The sequence below is a fragment of the Carcharhinus amblyrhynchos genome, chromosome 6, assembly GCF_965287045.1.
Source record: "Carcharhinus amblyrhynchos chromosome 6, sCarAmb.v2.hapA, whole genome shotgun sequence".
NCBI classification, from domain to species: domain Eukaryota; kingdom Metazoa; phylum Chordata; class Chondrichthyes; order Carcharhiniformes; family Carcharhinidae; genus Carcharhinus; species Carcharhinus amblyrhynchos.
Genome location: NC_137329.1, coordinates 52,395,128 through 52,414,783, shown reverse-complemented (window position 1 = coordinate 52,414,783; position 19,656 = coordinate 52,395,128). Strand labels below are relative to the sequence as shown.

The 19,656-nt window shown below is 45.0% G+C and overlaps 1 protein-coding gene and 1 non-coding gene across 3 annotated transcripts in view; one reads left to right on the top strand and one right to left on the bottom strand.

Annotated features, from left to right (window-relative positions):
* The window catches only part of syt12 (synaptotagmin XII), a 217,164-nt gene that overhangs the window by 122,557 nt on the left and 74,951 nt on the right, over window positions 1-19,656 (top strand). The gene's annotated exons all lie outside the window — the stretch shown is intronic.
* LOC145344678 (U2 spliceosomal RNA) lies at window positions 19,405-19,596 on the bottom strand. Its single transcript, XR_013886961.1, has one exon. It is a non-coding gene; the product is annotated as a U2 spliceosomal RNA (small nuclear RNA).

Genomic DNA, 19,656 nt, shown 5'->3' with positions numbered 1-19,656 from the left:
ATCTAACCGCAGGGAAATTTTTAAAAAAGCAGCAGGGAGAACAATCGGATCAAAATTGCCTATTTGAAGGCACCACTGTTTAAATAAGAACACTTCAAACTGCTTATGCCCCATGGTGGACACTGGGGCCTATCTGAGGGAAAGTTTTTCATAATTTCTCAACTAATTGCTTTTGCACGGATAAGAAGCAATGGAGGTTAAGTACAGCGATTAATGCTTTGTGTAAACCTTCATCATCTTTGGCATTATTCTCGTGAGTTATCTTTTAATGAAAATCAACTCAGATTAAAATTTCATGAACGCTGGCTTTGTGAGTCGGTTAGGAGCAATTCTCCAGCCTGTGCAACTGAGAGAATCACCGAGCATGAAGTGTGGACAGGAGAAGTGGGTCACCTGCTGGCAGATCCATTACAGAAGCAAAATACCGCAGACGCTGGAGATCTGAAACAAAAACGCAACTTTCAGGAAATACTCATCAGATGGGCCAGCATCTGTGGTGAGGGAAATAGAGTTAATATCCCGAATTTTACTGTCCTGCCACCACAGGAATTGGAGCAGGTGAGGGACGGACCATGGAAAGGTCCGTTGACTTGAGGAGGGCAGAGAAAGAACACGAAGGAAAAGGCTATGTTAAGATAGAAGAGACAAAATGATTGGTGGTGCAAGGCCTACAGGAATGGTAATGGAAAAAGTATTGAAACGAAAGACTGCCCCAAGCAAGTACAAATGACAGAATGAACAGCTGCTCTCCCAAAAGCATAAATACCAGAGAAAAATGTGAGTAAACCAAAAGCTGTGTAAGCAAAGTACTCCAGTTGGTTCTTTCCATCCCTGTCATATCAGCTCAGGGCCCAAGTGGGTCCATGAGCCTGTCATTTTAATTCGCCATCTTGTTCTCTAGCTCACCTTTCTATCCTTCAGCTCCTGTGGAGTTCTAATAAAGTTCAATCTAAGCTTGAGGAAACGCACCTCACTTCTGATTAAGCACTTTCATAGAATCACAGAATCCCTACAGTACAGAAGGAGACCATTCGGCCCGTCGAGTTTGTAGTGACCACAATCCCAAACCAGGCCTTATTCCCATAACTCCACACATTTACCCTGCTAATCCCACTGACACTAAGGCCAATTTAGCATGGCCAATCAGCCTAACCTGCACATTTTTGGACGGTGGGTGGAAACCAAAGCACCCTGGAGGAAACCCACGCAGACATGGGGAGAACGTGCAAACTCCACACAAACAGTGACCCGAGGCCAGAATTGAACCTGGGTCTCTGGCACTGCCACCGTGCCGCCCCATGCCACTGTGCTGCCCGCTTTACAGCCTTCCGATCTCAACATTGAGTTCAACAATCTGAGGCTTCAACCTCCACCCCCATTTAGTTTTCTTTTATTTTGCAGGATTTGGTTTTATTCTCGTTTTTCTCTTGTTTTTGCTTTCTATTCAGCATTCTGCCATTCACGCCTTCTCTAGCTTCATCTTTCCCATTTCCACTCTATTTGGTCCTAACCTACCAACTGTTTTGTTGATTTAATGTCTTCTGTCTTCCCCCTATCGCAGACCCTTGCTGCTACTCTTTCTCCACATCCTCCTCCCTTTCAACTGCTTTAAACCTGAAATATCTCACACTTTTCCTAGTTCTGATGACAGGTCATCAATGTGAAATTCTGTTTCTCTCTCCTCGGATGTTACCTGACCTGCTGAATATTTTCTGTTTTTGTGACAGACTGATTAGTGCAGCGTTAAGCTGAGACAGGAGTTCCGCGTCATCAGGGAGGTTCGTGTTCAGGCACCAGTGCTGTAATTATTGAAGATGACTTGGGACATAGTTGTGATATGGTCTAAGACAGATATTGATTTTATGGGCTCAATTTTCCTGTCCAACCCACCACAGGAATCATAGCAGGCGTGACATGGACCATGCAAATGTCCACTGACCTTGGGCAGGATTTTCCAACCTTGGTATGAGTGCAACCAGACAAGTCTGCCCTATATCACAGTGTGTGTGGCTCAGGATAGGTGAGGTTACCCCAGAATGACATAATTTACCTTGGGATCCATCCCATGTAGTTTTGAGTAGAAGGACAATTCACTTTGATATATCTCATGAGTAACCATTACTGTATCTCTTGAGGGACACCATCAGGTGGCTATTCACTGTGACGCACCACTGAAATAACAATAATACTTGCACCTGAGTCTTCTGCCTTGATGTGTGGAAGCATTTCCTAGTGCTGCATAAGAAAATGATCTTGAGTGATGCATTCAGGAAGCTAGTTCACACCTTACATATACAACATGCACCAATGACCTTGGCTCCCTTACACATTCAGGGGCAGCACAGGAGTTAGCACTGCTGCCTCACAGTACATGGGATGATGATGAGTACATGGGATTTAATGGGATTGAGGGTTATAGATAGGCCTGGTAGGTAGGGATATGATCGGCGCAACTTGTGGGCCGAAGGGCCTGTTTGTGCTGTAGTGTTCTATGTTCTATGTTCTGACAGAGTCAGGGAAACGGGTTCGATTCCTGGCCTCAGGTCACTGTCTATGTGGAGTTTGCAAATTCTCCCCATGTCTGTGTGGGTTTTCACTGGGTGCTCCACTTTCCCTCCACAGTCCAAAGATGTGCGGGTTAGGTGAATTTGCCATAGTAAACTGTCAGGGAGACTAGCTAGGGTAAATACCTGGGGTTACAGGAATAGGACCTGGGTGGGATTGTGGTCAATGTAGATTCGATGGGCTGAATGGTCTCCTTCTGCACTGTAGGATTCTATGCTCCTATGATTCCATTAGGAACCAGTCCGAGATGCAAACGCAAGCGCAAAAGGTGAAAATGGGTATCAAGACAAAGAGGGAAATATTAGGAGGAAAAGTAACCAAAACCTTGGTCAAAACGGTGGCTTTTAAGGAGGACCTCAAAAGAGGAAAGACACATGGAGTTCCTCAGGGAGTGAATTCTGGAGCCTGAGGCTTCAATGGTTTAAAACGATGCTTTAGTTGGGGGTGTAGGGCTGGAACAGATTTGTAGAGATGGAGGCTGGGATTTTGCGGCTGCTCACACACTGCCACCACTGCAAGCAAGGATGGAAAATTTGGCACTCAGCCAAATTTCCATTCACTCAGCGGGACCAGAAAATCCCACCAGCATGAACCACTGGAAAATTTCTCCCAGAAGCTGAATCCCACAGTAATATGGACAAAACAGACCCGAAAGAAAACTACAGCCAAAGTAGTGGGAGAGCAGAAAAACAATACAGAGCCTCTTGAGCTGCATTGCCTACAGCTAGGCCAGTGTGTAATCCTGCTATGCGGATGCCTTGTACCCAGCCTTCATGCTTGAGATGTATCTGCTGCTCAGTGTCTGCTCATACAGTCTGATCACTGAGCCTCCCTAAAAGTTAAGTTTGGATGGACAATGAAAGATACAAGGTGCATCTCTGGATTCTTACGTGATACCGCAGCTGAGAACGCAGCCCTCTAATGCCTCACACTTCAAGCTCTAGCCTTGCTCCTGACAACATCACATCAAGATGGATCTCAGCTGCCCCCCCCCCCTTCATTATTATTGGTTAAAAAAATTATAATTTTACCTTTCTTTTGGAGTTCTGCAGTGTATAAAGACACACTGAATCATGTACATGTGTGAGTCAATATAGTCAAGAAGTATTCATATGTGATATATGCAATACATGGCAGACTCAAGGGTGTCACTGCTCATACGCTACATATACTGTTCCAGGCTACTGATCCTTGCCTGGCCAAGACTCTGCTCATGCATCTACTCCAGATGCTGCTTCTGCTCTCTCTCCATGAGGTTGGTCAACCTCTCATGGTCAGAGCCCAATGGAGCTCATGACAGTGATGGACTCCTCCATTTGCAGTCCTAGAGCTCCCATCGCCTCAGGGAATTCCACCAGATGTCTACACATCTGTTACCGACTGGACAAATACTGTGCTACAGAAAGTCACTTCACATTCCTGCCAACTGGAGCATCTCGGTGATTTTCCTCTCTCTTCCGAGTGGGACTATGCTTAGAAATCTCTGACTCTGGCAACTCCTCCTGCACTGTGATGTGGTGACCTTCAATCTGTGCCACTGACTCTCAATGACACTATGCCCCTCAGATGTACTGGTACCTGAGTTGGCAGAGTGTGGGCTTGTCTGATGTAACTCTGCCTTCTCAGACATCTCTTCCTTCTCCTGATGCCCAGGGTTGAGTTGACCTGGGGGGAGGGTCCAGCAAGCTGAGCTGGGGCTGTGTGTGATAGAAAAGGAGCTATGGCAAAGGTGGCATGGTGGCATAGTAGTTAGCACTGTTGCCTCACAGCACCAGGGACCCGGGTTCAATTCCGGCCTCGCATCATTGTCTGTGTGGATTTTGCATGTTCGCTGTGTCTGCATTGTCTTCCTTCGGGGTGTTCCAGTTTCCTCCTGTAGTCCAAGGATGTGTGGGTTACGTTGATTGGTAAATTGCCCCATAGTGTCAGGAGGAATAGCAGGGTAAATACATGGGATTAAGGGGTTAAGGCCTGGGTGGGATTGTGGTCAGTGCAGACTCAATGGGCCGAATGGCCTCATTCTGCACTGTAGGGATTCTATGGGAAGGACACTTCATATGGTGACAGCAAGCTCTGATGCACACCATTGCCTTTCCCTTTGCTCACGCTGTACTTATGACACAACCCCCACCCTGAAACACACTCTCATGCTAACATTGCCATGTGCTTAGTGAATTGACAGCATGAACATGTGCCCATTACATATGCCAAGGTGATTTTAATAGTGTTTTTATCACTTACTACTGGCCAGTCAACTGATTAGGCATGCTGGCAATCTCCGTGATCATCTGTTTCACTGAGTGAATTGGTCTTAGCCAGGTTGGTCTTTGCCTGGGCCATCTCCTTAGCATTTTTCACCTTTTTAGACAGGAACTACGATTTGAATTCATGTTAGCCTGGTACAGCAATATTTCTCTTTACTAAGTCTGCACATCGCAGTGCTCATTCACATCAGTTCTATGCACACTGACATAAGCTTATTACATGGAAATGTCTCAGCACTGTGGAAGCAGAGATACGTGACAGGCCTTGCACCTTAGCTGCAGTATGCAGATATGACCCTCCTTCTGGAGCTCCGTGTGGATATGCCAAACTGCACCAGGCCCACCTCTGCTCACACCACACCCCCCCCCCCAGCCCCCTATCCCAGACTGAAAATCTGAGGCAGGGCAAATATTTTAAACGACGGATTCATGGAGCCCAGAGTTCCTCCAACTCTCTGCAATCAGCCCACGGATGAAAATCCAGGCTCAAAGAATCACAATATCTGTCAGAGCCCCAGAGAGCTGACCAGGCTCCAAGTGAGGTATAAACACAGATAATGGAGCCACAGCTGATGCTTAGTCATAGATACTTTAATTCAACAATAACCACCTCCCTCTACAGTATACATCTATAATAGGGTTAGATCAAATAGAGTGGGAGGAGGCTCATGTGGAGCACAGTCATTGGCACAAAACAGTTGAGCTAAGTGGCTCTGCACCAGCAATTTGCATAATTGTATGCCATTTCTGTTTGATTATACTCTACAATATTATATGCCAGCAATCTCTTAAATCTTCCATTTTCCATCAGCTGCCTTAAACATTTTATCCATTTATCCAGCAGCGTCCATTCACAGATTCCTCCTGGATCTTATAAAAATCCACCTCACGACAATCACAAGGAGTGCCAACATGGGAGGGGTCAACAGAGCCTCATTTTGACAGTCCTACTAAAATATCCATACAAACTAGAATCACGAGTAAGCTATTCGGCCCTTTGAGTCTGCTCTGCCATTCATTTTGATCATGGTTGACCATCAATATCCTGATCTTCCTTCCTCCCATTCCCTTGATCCCTTTAGCCCCAAGAATTATGTCTGATTTCCTCTTGAAATCAGACAATGTTTTGGCCTCAACTACTTTCTATCGTAGTGAATTACACAGATACACCACTTTCTGGGTGAAGAAATTTATCCTCACCTCAGTTCTAAAAGGTTTATCACTTATCCTCAAGCTATTCGCATTCATTCATGGGACATGTGTGTCACTGGCTGGCCAGCATATATTGCCCATCACTGGTTGCCCTTGAGAAGGTGGTGGTGAGCTGCCTTCTTGAATTGCTGCAGTCCATATGGTGTGGGTTGACCCACAGTGCTGTTAGGGAGGGAATTCCAGGATTTTGATCCAGTGACTGACTGCGAAGGAACAGCAATATATTTCCTAGTTAGGTTGGTGAGTAGCTTGGAGGGGAATTTGCAGGGTGTGATGTTCCCATGTTTATTTATTAGTGTCACAAGTAGGTTTACATTAACACTGCAATGAACTTACTGTGAAAATCCCCTAATCACCACATTCCGGCTCCTGTTCGCATAGACGGAGGGAGAATTTAGCATGGCCAATGCACCTAACCAGCACGTCTTTCAAACTGTGGGAGGAAACCGGAGCGTGCAGAGGAAACCCACGCAAACGCGGGGAGAACGTGCATATTTCACAAAGACAGTGACCCAAGTTGGGAATCGAACACCGGTCCCTGGTGCCATGAGGCAGCAGTGCTAACCACAATGCCACCAGGTGATGCCCTTGTCCTTCTAGATGGAAACAGTCATGGGTTTGGAAGTTGCTGTCTAAGAACCTTTGGTGGAAGCAGTCATGCTCATAGTTCGGTGGTCCATTCATGGTTGTTGTCAAGAGTTAAGGCATTGTCAAAGCAGCTTTTTGTTTAAAAGAAAGCAGTGTGCCTTTTTTTGCCGCACCTTGCTCTCAGAGTCTGCCAGAAGAAGAATCCCAGAGGGGAAAAGAATCCATTACAGGCGACACAGCCCACGAGCCATTAAAAGGAGAAAAGAAGAAGAAAAGAAAACAGCCATAGATCTGGAGCAGAAGGCGGGGATGGATAAGAATTGTTCACCCGAGCAGCACGGTTTAAAGCAAGAGCTGAGGGAAAAGAAGCAATAAAATCTATGGCAATTTGCCCAGTCACCGAAGGAAAAATACTCCTAAAATCCATCTCACATATGTCGAAGACATCTCCAGATGCAGAAACTTGAGGGCCGTGAATTTATTCAACATAAATTGAGTTCAAGAAAAAAAGTCCCTACTCCAATAGAAGTATCCAGGTCGCTGTCAGCACTGCACAAGCTGCTTGATACCAGCCACTTGACGCCACAGTGAATTGACAATATATATCTACACCAGTTAGAATTTTAACAATGTAATGTTTATTCGAAATGCTTGCATTTATATAGCATTCTTCATGATCACTGGGAGTCTCAAACTGCTTTACAGCCAATTAATTCGCTTTGAAGTGTAGTCACTGTTGTAATGTATGAAACAAATCAGCCAGTTCACATCGAGAAATCTCTCACAGACCGCACTGCGATGATGGCCGGCTAATATGCTTTTTGTGGTATTTATCAAAGGAGATAACTTCCCTCTGCCCGTCTTCCAAATAGTGCTGTGGAATCTTTTGCACCCACCGGAGAGATCAGGGCCTTTACTTCACATCTCCTCAGGAAGACTGTAGGCAGAATCTAAGAACTAAAAACAAGTACTGCGGATGATGGAATCTGAAACCAAAAGAGAAAATGCTGGAAAGTCTCAGCAGGTCTGGCAGCATCTGTAAGGAGAGGGAAGAGCTAACGTTTTGAGTCCAGATGACCCTTTGTCAAAGCTGGCAGAATCTAATGCTCATCCCATGGTGAGATTGAAGGCAGGGGGACACTAGTAAGGTGTGAGGTTGGGGGCCCTACTACCTTCCTGCCTCCACCCCAATTAAGTCTCCGGTAGGAAGGCCTTCCCACCCCACCATCAATTGAGGCCCTTAAATGGGCGATTTATGCCGACTTAAAAGCCTCAATCCACTGGAATTAACGCAGTGCTGGTGAGAGAGAGTGGCTTGCTATGTGGCTAATACGACAAGCAAAGCCTAAAGCATTTGCTTGCGGGCTGTCAGAGGTGTTCAGAGGCAAGGGGAAGAGAGCCACTTTCCAAACCCAACCCAACAATTCCTTTTGTACCATCACTCACCTATGCCTCGGTGCCTCCTCAAAGCAAGGTCTCAGGTAAATGTCATTACAACAGTAGCCACCAACTCCCTGGTGGCGCTGCTGAGTACAGAAGAGCTCCTGGCCTCTAATTAGCAGCTGAAAGGCAGGATCTCCACCCTCCCCAGGGAAGGCCCACAGGCCTGTTAAGTGCCTGTGTGGAATAAAATGTGGTGGATGGCAGCAGTGTTTGGCCAGCGGGTGTGATGCCCATTACCTCTACAGGATTCCACGCAGTATCTCCAACAGTGCAGCAGTCCCTCAGTACCTCTGTGGAGCATCGTCCCTGATTCTTTTGCGCAGGAGCCGTAAAATGGATCTTAATTCGAACCTGGTGATGTAGAACTGAGAGTACTACCAACTGAGTTACAACTAACACACACCATTAAACTTGATAACATTTTTGATGCTTTTAACATCCAATCTGCTCAGGTTAGATCAGCTGCAAAATTGAAAATGATTTTACAGACTATATTGAACCATTTAATAGTTTCATTGGTAAACACAATTGAGGTTTCTTAGTAAATTAAACACTTTTTCATCAGAAAGAGCTTTGAGAGTATCCTCCTGATTCCTGAGCACCTAAGAAATTGAATTAAACTTGTAGAATCTTCCAGAACCGACACACTGATAGATCCTCACAGATTCTAACTGTGGGCGTGGCCAGTCTTGTGGGCAAGACCTGATTTGGGTGAATTGAATCAAGTGTAAAATATCACATTAGTACTGAACTTAAGTGGTTTTGCACATAACCCCCTAGTGCTTAGAATTCCCCAATCTTTTGCACTGGTTCAGCCATTTCAATCTAGGTTTAAGATTTTAGTTTATTTATTAGTGTCACAAGTAGGTTTACATTAACTCTGCAATGAAGTTACTTTGAAAAGTTGCCACACTCCGGCACTTGTTCGGGTAACATTGAGGGAGAATTTAGTGTGGCCAATGCACCTAACTAGCATGTCTTTCAGACTGTGGGAGGAAACCAGAGCACCCCGAGAAAACCCGTGCAGACATGAGGAGAATGTGCAGATTCCACACAGATAAAACCTGGAGCTGTGAGACAGTGGTGCTAACCATTGTGCCACCTGTGCCGCTGCACAGTATGTGGTGCTGTGAACCAGCAGAATCCCTACCCCATGAAGACTATAAAGTTTCTATTTCAGCTGAACCATCTGTGAGGTTTTGAGAATTTAGTTTGGCAGCAGGAACCGCCTGGTGGAGGAAGCTGAAGTGGTGAGAGACTGGCTGACGGAGGTGTTCTCACACTGTTGCGTTACCTCCAATCTGGGTTGCTTCACACATGAGTCGTATAATAAATGTGAGGCAGAAGGCATCACACTTCAAGGAAAGGTGTTGTGTAAGTGACCCAGTAAATGTATCTGTCATGGTGCCAAATATTTGAAGTCTCACTCCCCCACCCCCCTCCAAAACAAATCAGCTAACATTCAAACTCTGCAGAGAAAATAATTAAGTAGGATGTATAATTTTCAATATGCTGTTATAACAAATCTAATTAGTGGTACATTTTCAAGCTTTCAGACTAATTTGTGTCGGATAAACCCCAGGATTGTTTCAAACTCCAAGGAGGCAGATACCTAAACAAATCCCATTTCCAAAGCTGGGCCTCAACGTATTAAACACTAAAGGATTACTGAACTTCCTTGATTATCTTCTGCAAAATGTCTGTCATTGTGGCATTACCTACTAATCAAACAACTAATTCTTAATGACTTTTAAGAATTAAAAATGTTCATTCTGCATTAAGTTTGATTTGATTTGATTTATTATTGTCAGATGTATGGAGGTACAGTGAAAAATATTGTTTCTTGCCCGGAATATAGACAAAACATACCGTTTGTAGAGTACATAAGGGAGAAGGAAAGTATAGGATGCAGAATATAATGTTGCATAGGTATAAATAGGGCGAGGAGAAAGATCAGCTTAATGTGTGATAGGATCATTCAAATGTCTGATAGTAGCAGTGAAGAAGCTATTCTTGAGTTGTTTGGTTTGTGTTTTCAGACTTTTGTGTCTTTTTCCCAACGGAAGAAGGTGGAAGAGAGAATGTCCAGGTTGTGTGGGGTCCCTGATTATGCTGATTGCTTTCCTGAAGCATGTGCAGATTCAGGTGATTGTTTTGTCTCTGGGTTTTGTGACCCTATTTTTTGCAGCAGCTGTCTGGAGAAAAGGGGGTTACATTTTAAGGGCTGTATTTTAAATCAAATTGGACGGTATATGGGGTCAGGGTATGGGCAAATGAATTAGGAACAGGGATAGGCCACTCAATCCATCGGGCCTGCGCTGCCATTCAATAACTTCATGGCCCATTTGATTTTAATCTCAACTTTGTATTCCCCGATAACCTTTCACCGCCTTGCTTATCAGGGGCCTAAAGCCTATTGAGGACCTAAACTGAGAGTCAGATTGGATGCCAAGCTTGCAAACTGTAAGGAAAACATGAAATCAATGGTGAGCATATAGGTTGTGAGGCAGGAGACAGAGCCAATGGAGTCAGTTTTAACCAAACCCACTCCATGGAGATTAGGTGCAATGCTAGTTTTATATCCTCGATTCTACTCTCCATTGAAGTCAGTGCAGAGTCAAATTTGTGGATAATAATTTATTCATTCGTGGGACATGGGCACCGCTGGTTGGCCAGCATATATTGCCCATCCCTAGTTGCCCTTGGGAAGATGGTGGTGAGCTGCCTTCTTGAATCGCTGCAGTCCACGTGCTGTGGGTTGTCTCACAATGCCGTTAGGGAGGTAATTCCAGGATTTTGACCCAGCGACTCTGAAGGAACAGTGACATACTTCCAAGTAGTAGAAGGCTCCTTTTCCAATTGGAGGTCTGTCACCAGTGGTGTGCCGCAGGGCTCGGTACTAGGACCTCTTCTATTTGTGGTATATATTAATGACTTGGAAGAGAGGGTAGGTGGTGTGATCAGCAAATTTGCTGATGACACTAAGATGGTTGGATTGGCGGGTACTGAGGAGCAGTGCCTGGCAATGCAACAGGACATAGACAGGCTGGTAGATTGGGCAGATAGATGGCAAATGGAATTTAATCCGGAGAAATGCGAGGTGATGCACTTTGGCCGGAATAATGTGGAGGGGAGTTATACGATAAAAGGTAGAACTATCCGGAGTATAGATACGCAGAGAGACCTGGGGGTGCAAATGCACAAGTCCCTGAAGGTGTCGGTGCAGGTGCAGAATGTGATGAGGAAAGCGTATGGTATGTTAGCCTTCATAGGAAGGGGTATAGAATATAAGAGTAGGAGTCTGATGTTGCAGTTGTATAGAACGTTGGTTAGGCCTCACTTGGAGTAATGCGTCCAGTTCTGGTCGCCGTACTACCGGAAGGATGTAGAGATCCTGGAGAGAGTGCAGAGGAGATTTACCAGGATGCTGCCTGGTATGGAAGGGCTGTCTTACGAGGAAAGATTGAACGAATTTGGGCTGTTTTCCCTTGAGAGACGACGGCTGAGGGGGGATCTAATAGAGGTTTATAAGATTATGAAGGGGATAGATAGAGTAAATGGTGGTAAGCTTTTTCCGCTATTAGAAATGGATAGAACGAGGGGTCACGGGCTTAGGGTGAGGGGGGCTAGGTATAAGACAAATATTAGAGGGCAGTTTTTCACGCAAAGGGTAGTGGGGGTGTGGAATGCACTGCCGAGTAAGGTGGTGGAAGCAGGCACGCTAGGGTTGTTTAAGAGTCACTTAGACAGCCACATGAGCGGTCTACAGATAGGGGGATATAGCAGGCCTTACTAAACATTGTAGGCTTGGGATTACGTTTTTGCCTCAGGGATGTTACAGTCTTTGCCTGTTTAATAATGAAATTTTTGTCTCCACAGGCATTTAAGTCCACCTTGTTGACCAGCAAGGGGCATGCATGCGGCAGGTTGTAGTGGGCTGCTCTTGGACGTTGCTTCAGGAGTTGCCTATTGCTTCATGTCGTTAGTGTGCTTAAACTGGACCATCTCGAGGGCAACATGACAGCTCAGAGACTATCTCTGTTGCTGTGCGGACACATGGATTTGGGCCTGTGTCTGTGGGAGTTTGCATGTTCTCCCCGTGGTTGTGTGGGTTTCCTCCGGGTGCTCCGGTTTCCTCCCACATCCCAAAGATGTGCTTTTAGGCTGATTGATTGGGTAACAAATTGTCCCTATATTGGACCTCCCTGATCCTCGCACATTAGGCGTAGACTAAAATCATGAATAGGTCACTGAGACAATGGGACGGCGGTGCGGGCTCGTTGGGCCGAAGGGCCTGTTTCCCGTGCTGTGTTGTTCTTTGATGGTGAGTGGCTTGGAGGGGAACTTGCAGGTGATGCTCTTCCCATGTTTCTGCTGCCGTTGTCCTTCTAGATAGACATGGTCGTGGGTTTGGAAGGTGCTGTCTAAGGATCTTTGGTGAATTGCTGCTGTGCATTTTGTAGGTAGTACACCCTGCTGCTACTGAGTGCAGTGGTGGAAGGATTGAATGTTTGTAGATGAAGTGCCAATCAAGTGGGCTGTTTTGTCCCGGATAGTGTTAAGCTTCTCGACTGTTGTTGGAGCTGCACCCATATAGGCAAGTGGGGAGTATTCCAACACACTCCTGACTTGTGCCTTGTAGATGATGGATAGACTGTGGGGAGTCAGGAGGTGAGTTACATGCCACAGTATTCCTAACCTCTGATCTGCTGTTGTAGGCAATGTGTTTATGTGGTGAGTCCAGTTGAGTTTCTGGTCAACGGCAACCCCAAGGATGTTGACAGTGGGGAATTCAATGATGGTCACATCACTGAATGTCAAAAGCCCTAAAATTCATGAAATTCCATTTTATTTTATCTTGGGGGCTTCCCACCTGATGAATCAGGTTCAAATGACCTGTAATGACTTTAGTCTTCCCAAGGTTTAACTGGCCTTTTGGAAACAATATTTCAGCAAACATTTGTAGCTCCCTACCATATGTTAACCATCACCCCAAACAAGCCCAAATGTGCTTTGTATTTTCAAGCTCATTATCAGCACCCTCAACACTACTCACAGCAGACTGATGTTTAAATCTATCGACCATTTGCTCCTTAGCTGTAGGGAGTGTACCACAATCAGGATAGCTTGTGTGCCTATGTGAAGTCCCTGCTCTCTCATCAGGATAGAGGTTACTAGTGTGCCTGTGTAACATTTCTGTTTATTCAGCAGGGTAAAGATCGTGTGTGCCTGTGTAATGCTTCTGCTTATTCAGCAGGATAAAGGTCGTGTATATGTCTGTGTAAAGTTTCGGTTTCTTCAGCAGGATAAAGATTGTGTGTGTGCCTACGTAAAGTTTCTGTTTCATCAGCAGAGTAAAGGTCGCATGTATGTCTATGTAAAGTTTCTCTTTAATCAGCATGCTAGGAATTACACACTGCACGATGTTTGGAAGCTTATATTTGTTCACTGGTGTTGGCATTAATCTCTTTGCAAATATGTGATGTCTGTTTATTTAACATTCATTGGTTAATGTTAACTTATTCCTGGTGATTCAGCAGGGAAACACTTGATTTGCTATATACAGTGTTTGCTGTGTATTTGTATGGCATTCATATAAAAGGAAAACACTCAGGAATTCTATTCATTCAACAACATTACTGTGCATTAGGACAAAGTTGCTATTTGTTCTGTACACTAGATTTCTTACTGTCCAACAGTATGAATGTTCTAATCAGCCTTCTTAATATCTACATGTAAATTTTCTTGATGTTTATTTGTTGATCAGAGTAATAAACAGCATTTGCCCTGTTGTTCTGATTCTATCTTCAAAACCTCTCTTGGATGTTTAAGAGACATTGGGAGCTGCATATTTTCTTGTCTCTTTTATTACAAGTGACTTAAGCTTTCCAGAGAGAGTGAGAGGTGATATGAATTTGATCTGTTTCAAATGTGTCTTCTGGTTTAAGGTAAGAATCCCAAGCAATGGGAAATAAACCTGAAAGTACAGAAGAGTGAATGAACTGAACAAAGGATGGATCGATGCTCCTTTCCCTCTTGTGTAATTACCACTGCATTAAACATGCTGCGCGATTGCTACCAAATGTTTCATTCAACTGAAAGGAAAACAGTTAAGCCAGCGGAAAATAAGTAAGTGTGGAAGGTAATGATGAAAACCAAGAATCAGATTGTCAGGATAATCCACAAAATAGGGTAATTTATATGAGGAAGATCCAATTGCGTTTTTTCCTCCCGAGGAGAGCAGTCTCCCACTGAACGTGTTTGGCTGAGCTGCAGAAATAGGATTAAACACCCACGCACTAACAGGCCTGCTTTTAATGGAGAATGTCAGTGGATAGAAAGCTGTATAATTGCTTCCATAGCAGTGACCGCCCCCAATCTCCCCATCCCCCCATATCATACACTCTGCAGATAACTCCTGTATCTGTTTGAAAGTTAATCAAATTTGTGTTGATTATTGGCAAGGCTGAGAAACTTTTGTGTTACTCTTTTCATTAACATGCCAGGTTGTGTATGAGGGAGTGCCCTCTGTGTGTCCAAGTTCACATTAGAAGTGTCATCTATGCATACTACATACAGGTATATCCAGAATGTTAATATACAACAAGTGTTTGCCTGTGTATGTCTATATAATATGGTTTGTGTTGTGTACATGAACAATGTGCACAGAGAGAGGACAACCATACATATGCAGAGGCCCAAATTTTCATCTAGAGCTCAAGAGGCTCCAACCTGTTTCCTGTTTCGAAAATCCATTCCCAACCTTCAAATACCATTCCCACCTTTGTACACCATTCCTATATTGAACACCATTCCCACATTGAACCCCATTCCCACATCTGTACACCATTCCCATGTTGAACCCCATTCCCAAATCTGTACATCATTCCCATATCTGTGCACCATTCCCACGTCTGTGCACCATTCCCACATCTCTACAACATTCCCAGCTCCAAACACCATTCCCACATCTGTACACCATTCCCACATCTGTACACCATTTCGGTCTGAACACCATTCCCATGTCTGTACACTATTCCCATGTCAGTACACCAGTCCCATCTCCAAACACCATTCCCACGTCTGAACACCATTCCCACATCTGTACACCATTCCCACGTCTGTACACCATTCCCAGCACCAAACACCATTCCCATGTCTGTACACCATTCCCAGTCTGAACACCATTCCCACGTCTGTACACCATTCCCAGTCTGAACACCATTCCCACGTCTGTACACCATTCCCAGTCTGTACACCATTCCCACATCTCTACGCCATTCCCAGTCTGAACCCCATCCCACGTCTGAGCACCACTCCCACGTCTGTACACCATTCCCAGTCCGTACACCATTTCCACCTCTGAACACCAATCCCACCTCTGAACATCATTCCCATCCAGGTCCTATCCTCATGACCCCATGCTTTAACCCTAGCTAGTTCCCTTACACTAGGACAATTTAGCATGGCCAAGCCACCTAACCCGCACACCTTTGGACTGTGGAGGAAACCGGAACATCCAGAGGAAACCCATGCAGACACAGAGAGAACATGCAAACTCCACACAGACAGTGACCCAAGCCGGGAATCGAACCCAGGTCTGGCACTGTGAGGCAGCAGAAGCAAATTCATCAGTCTGGGCTAAGAATCCTGTATAAAAGGCAGAGAATAGTCACAGTCAGGTTTGAATCTATCCCTCACCTTCCCAGCAACTGTGTGACCTTCTGATTATCCCCTTATTATTCAGTCACTAACTGAGTTACGCTTAACAGCTGCTAGCTGCAGTAAGTCAACACACAACACCCATTCAAATTCACTGCTAGAAGTGTTTTCTGAAGTTAAATAGTACTCTAAGCTCACCATCTGCCTCATGTTGTTTGGCAAATCGATCAAGTGAATCCAAGGCTGTCCCACCAGAGCCTCTAGCTGCCTCCTCTCCACAATTGCCATTACTGCTCGAAGGTGGGCCAAGCTCACAACCCCAAATATGACTTCTGTGACCCCATCAGAGTCCCACTGTTTGGGAAGCCCTGCTGTATTTCTGGCATACGAGCTGATGGCTGGCAAGCATCAGATTGAGTGATGGCGCTTCTTCATCTGACCTCCTGCTCCTATTGAGGTTGCGCTGGCTGGCCATTGGAAATTAAAAATGCCGTAGAGAAGTGTTGGAGTGAAGGAAATGGAGCAGGGTCCAAAACAAGAGACCCATCACCTGTAGCTTGCATTTCATGCCAGGTAGCAGCCTGGGGGTGGGGAGGTTGGAGGGAGGGGGAACATGACATGCGATCTGACAAGGTACATAAGGAAAGAACATGTCATCATCCTCAATGTTTTCAGCAATGGTGGGTATGACAGCCTCAACGGCTGCTGGCCTGATAATGTGGGGAATCGTCTCCTCCAAAGGGCTCAAGAAATATGGTCATGCTTGCCTCCCTTTGATGTTCTGTTGCTCCCTGTGATCATACCCAACTTTGTCCTGCAACAAAGAGGGAAGAATGTCAGCCTGTGTTTTACAAAGTATTTGGGTGATGCGCCTGCCATAGCCAAGCCACTGGAAGTATGTGTTTGCTGCGAGGGATGGCTGTGAAGATGACAGCGTTGGGAAGCGTGTGAGGGTGATGTGAGGTATCCACATGTTCGACATAGATCCTAGTTGCTGATGGATAAGTGATGGGGCTGTGATGCATTGAGTCATGTGAGAGGTTGGTGGCATGAAATGTTACACGCGGTGGGTCATGCGAGGGCTGCTCTTGGATGTTGCTTCGAGAGTTACCCAGTGCTTCACGTCGTTAGTGTACGCTTAAACTGGACTATCTGACAGGCAACACGACAGCTCAGTGACTATCACTGTTTGCTATGCAGATACATGGATTTGGGCTGGTGTCTGTGGGAGTTTGCACACTCTCCCCGTGATTGCGTGAGTTTTCTCTGGGTGCTCCGGTTTCCTCCCACATCCCAAAACGTGCTCTTAGGCTGATTGGTGTAACAAATTGTCCCTAAATTAGTCTTCCCTCAATCTTCTCCAATAGGTGTAGACAAAGGTCATGGGTAGCGGAGGGCACTCATAATGTTAAAATGGCGGTGCGGGCTTGTTGGGCCGAAGGGCCTGTTTCCCGTGCTGTGTTGTTCTTTGTGCTTTGTCATTTGAAGATTATCTTGACCACCTGTGCAAGATCATTGAACTTTTTCCAGCATTGCAGCCAGGTCCTGGCAGACTTTGGCAACTGACTTACCTGGTCACCTGGTCCCATTCCTTCAGAGATTATACCTTGAGGGCCTCCTGGAACTTGTGCAAACATCACCTGAGTCTTCCTTCAACCTCCTGGACTAAGACCTCCATCTCTGCATTAGTAGAGTTGCCAGCCAGAGAGTGGAACCCAAGGTGGCTATTCGTCAGTGCCCAGTGTTTAGTGTCCAGGGCTTTGGACTTTGCCACCTTAAAAATACCCTCCCCTCCCCCAAACAGATGGACACACCAATTAGAAGTGTGCCACTAGCATTCTGTGATGTTATTTCACTGCCACCTCTCAGAATATGCCCAGACAGTGTTGGCAGCCCTTTCTCTAGCCTATTGCTCCGTTTGCAGTCTCCTTCAAATACTTTTTGACACGCTGCCTTTTAAGAGGAGAAGGCTATCCATAAAAAAGAGTAGGTTGGCATACGTCATGCTCATGTGCCCCCTGCTGAACATCCAGTCTGTCAGCATGAATTTCACACTGGGCTGCACGCTACAATCACTGAAATGAACAGACACCGTGAAGATTACCTGCTGTCTTTCTCGACTGGAATGGGTGTGGGGTAAACAAGTATTGCCACTTCTGTGCCCTCAAATAAGTCCAATCAATTTTTTAGCCCCATCCTTTAATGATATTGAATGGTGCAATGCAGCATTCCATTGACAGCATTCTCAATAGATTGTAATCTTTCAAATTTCTGATAAAGTTCACAAAACAAACAAACTAAAATGCTGTGCTTATAGAAAGGATGCAAAACAATCGTGTTCATTGAGAGCAAAAGGCAGGAAAGCACAATGTAGATTAAATAAATGTTAGTTCAAATATACATCAGGCAGCATATGAAATTCTATGAGTCCACAAAGCAGTTCATTCCCATTGAACACCATGATTTAATCAATCACAGACCTAATTCACTCACTTATTTTGTTAGAATAGGTTGTAAGCAGCAGAAGATGCCATCTCATATTTAATTTATTTTAATGTGAGTTAAAGGGAATATCCTTAGGGAAGAGAAGTTGAAGAGGAGATTTGATAGATATGTGCAAAATCATGAAGAATCTGGACAGAGTAGATTGAGTAAAGAAACGGTTCCCACTGGCAGGATGACTGTGGACCAGAGGATATTGGTTCTTTTGCCAATCACTTTAAATCAGAGGCAACATGAAATAAGTGGTCAAGATCTGGGACATGCTGCCTAAGAGTGTGGTTGTGCCAGATTCAACTGTGGTTTTCAAAAGAGACATGAATAATTTTGGGAAGACAAGAGATAAACTTTATTTATTAGTGTCACAAGGCTTACATTAAAAGCAAATTACTGTGGATGGTGGAATCTGATAAAGGGTCATGTGGACACAAAACGTCAGCTCTTTTCTCTCCTTACAGATGCTGCCAGACCTGCTGAGATTTTCCTACATTTTCTGTTTAGGCTTACATTAACACTGCAATGAAGTTACTATGAAAATCCCCTTGTTGTGGCGCTCCGGCACTTTTTCGGATACACAGGGAGAATTTAATCTGGCCAATGCATCTAACCAGCACACTTTTCGGACTGTGGGAAGAAACTGAACACAAGGAGAGAACATGCAGACTCCACACAGATGGTAACCCCAGCCAGGAGTCAAACCCGGGACGTTGGTGCCATGAGGCAGCAGTGCTAACCACTGTGCCACCATACCACCCCTTGGGGGGACTTGTTTTGAGGGTGTGTCTGATTATCCAAGTTCATAGCGAGTTGGCATGAATGTTCTCCTTCTGTTCTTTGAGCCTTCGATGGGTGGGATTTTAAGGTTCCGCCCCTTCCAGGATCGCGCAGTCTTGCTGACAGTTGATGGACATTTGGCAGAATCTCCCATGGTGGGATCCACCTTGATGGGGCTGGAAAGTCCTGGCCTATGATCTTACCTTTCTCATTTGCAGCTCTTTCATTAGAATGTATTTTGTATGCATGTTAACACTTGGAGGATGATATTGGTCTTTGTTTTTGTTTTGATTCCAATTCAATCCAATCAAGTCCAATTCAGAGTCCCAACAAGTTGAGACATTCCCGATCCAAGCTGATAAGACAGGGCTCTCACCTCCTGTCTTGGGCTTGATCTACATGATCCAAGCTGATTGGAGTAAAGATAGCTCCTCCTCCAAGGCTTGATCTCATTTGCATTTTAGCCAAAAGTCCGAGATGCCGCTTTTAAAAATTGCTTCAAATGAAGCTAAAACGTAAACTAATGACTTCAACCAAGCGCAGCATGTCGATACTACACTTGATCTTAGCCAAAAGGCCAAGAAGCAAGTGCCTTTGCTACAAGACAAATGCCCTGTGATTATTAACTGTAGGATCACAACAGAATAAA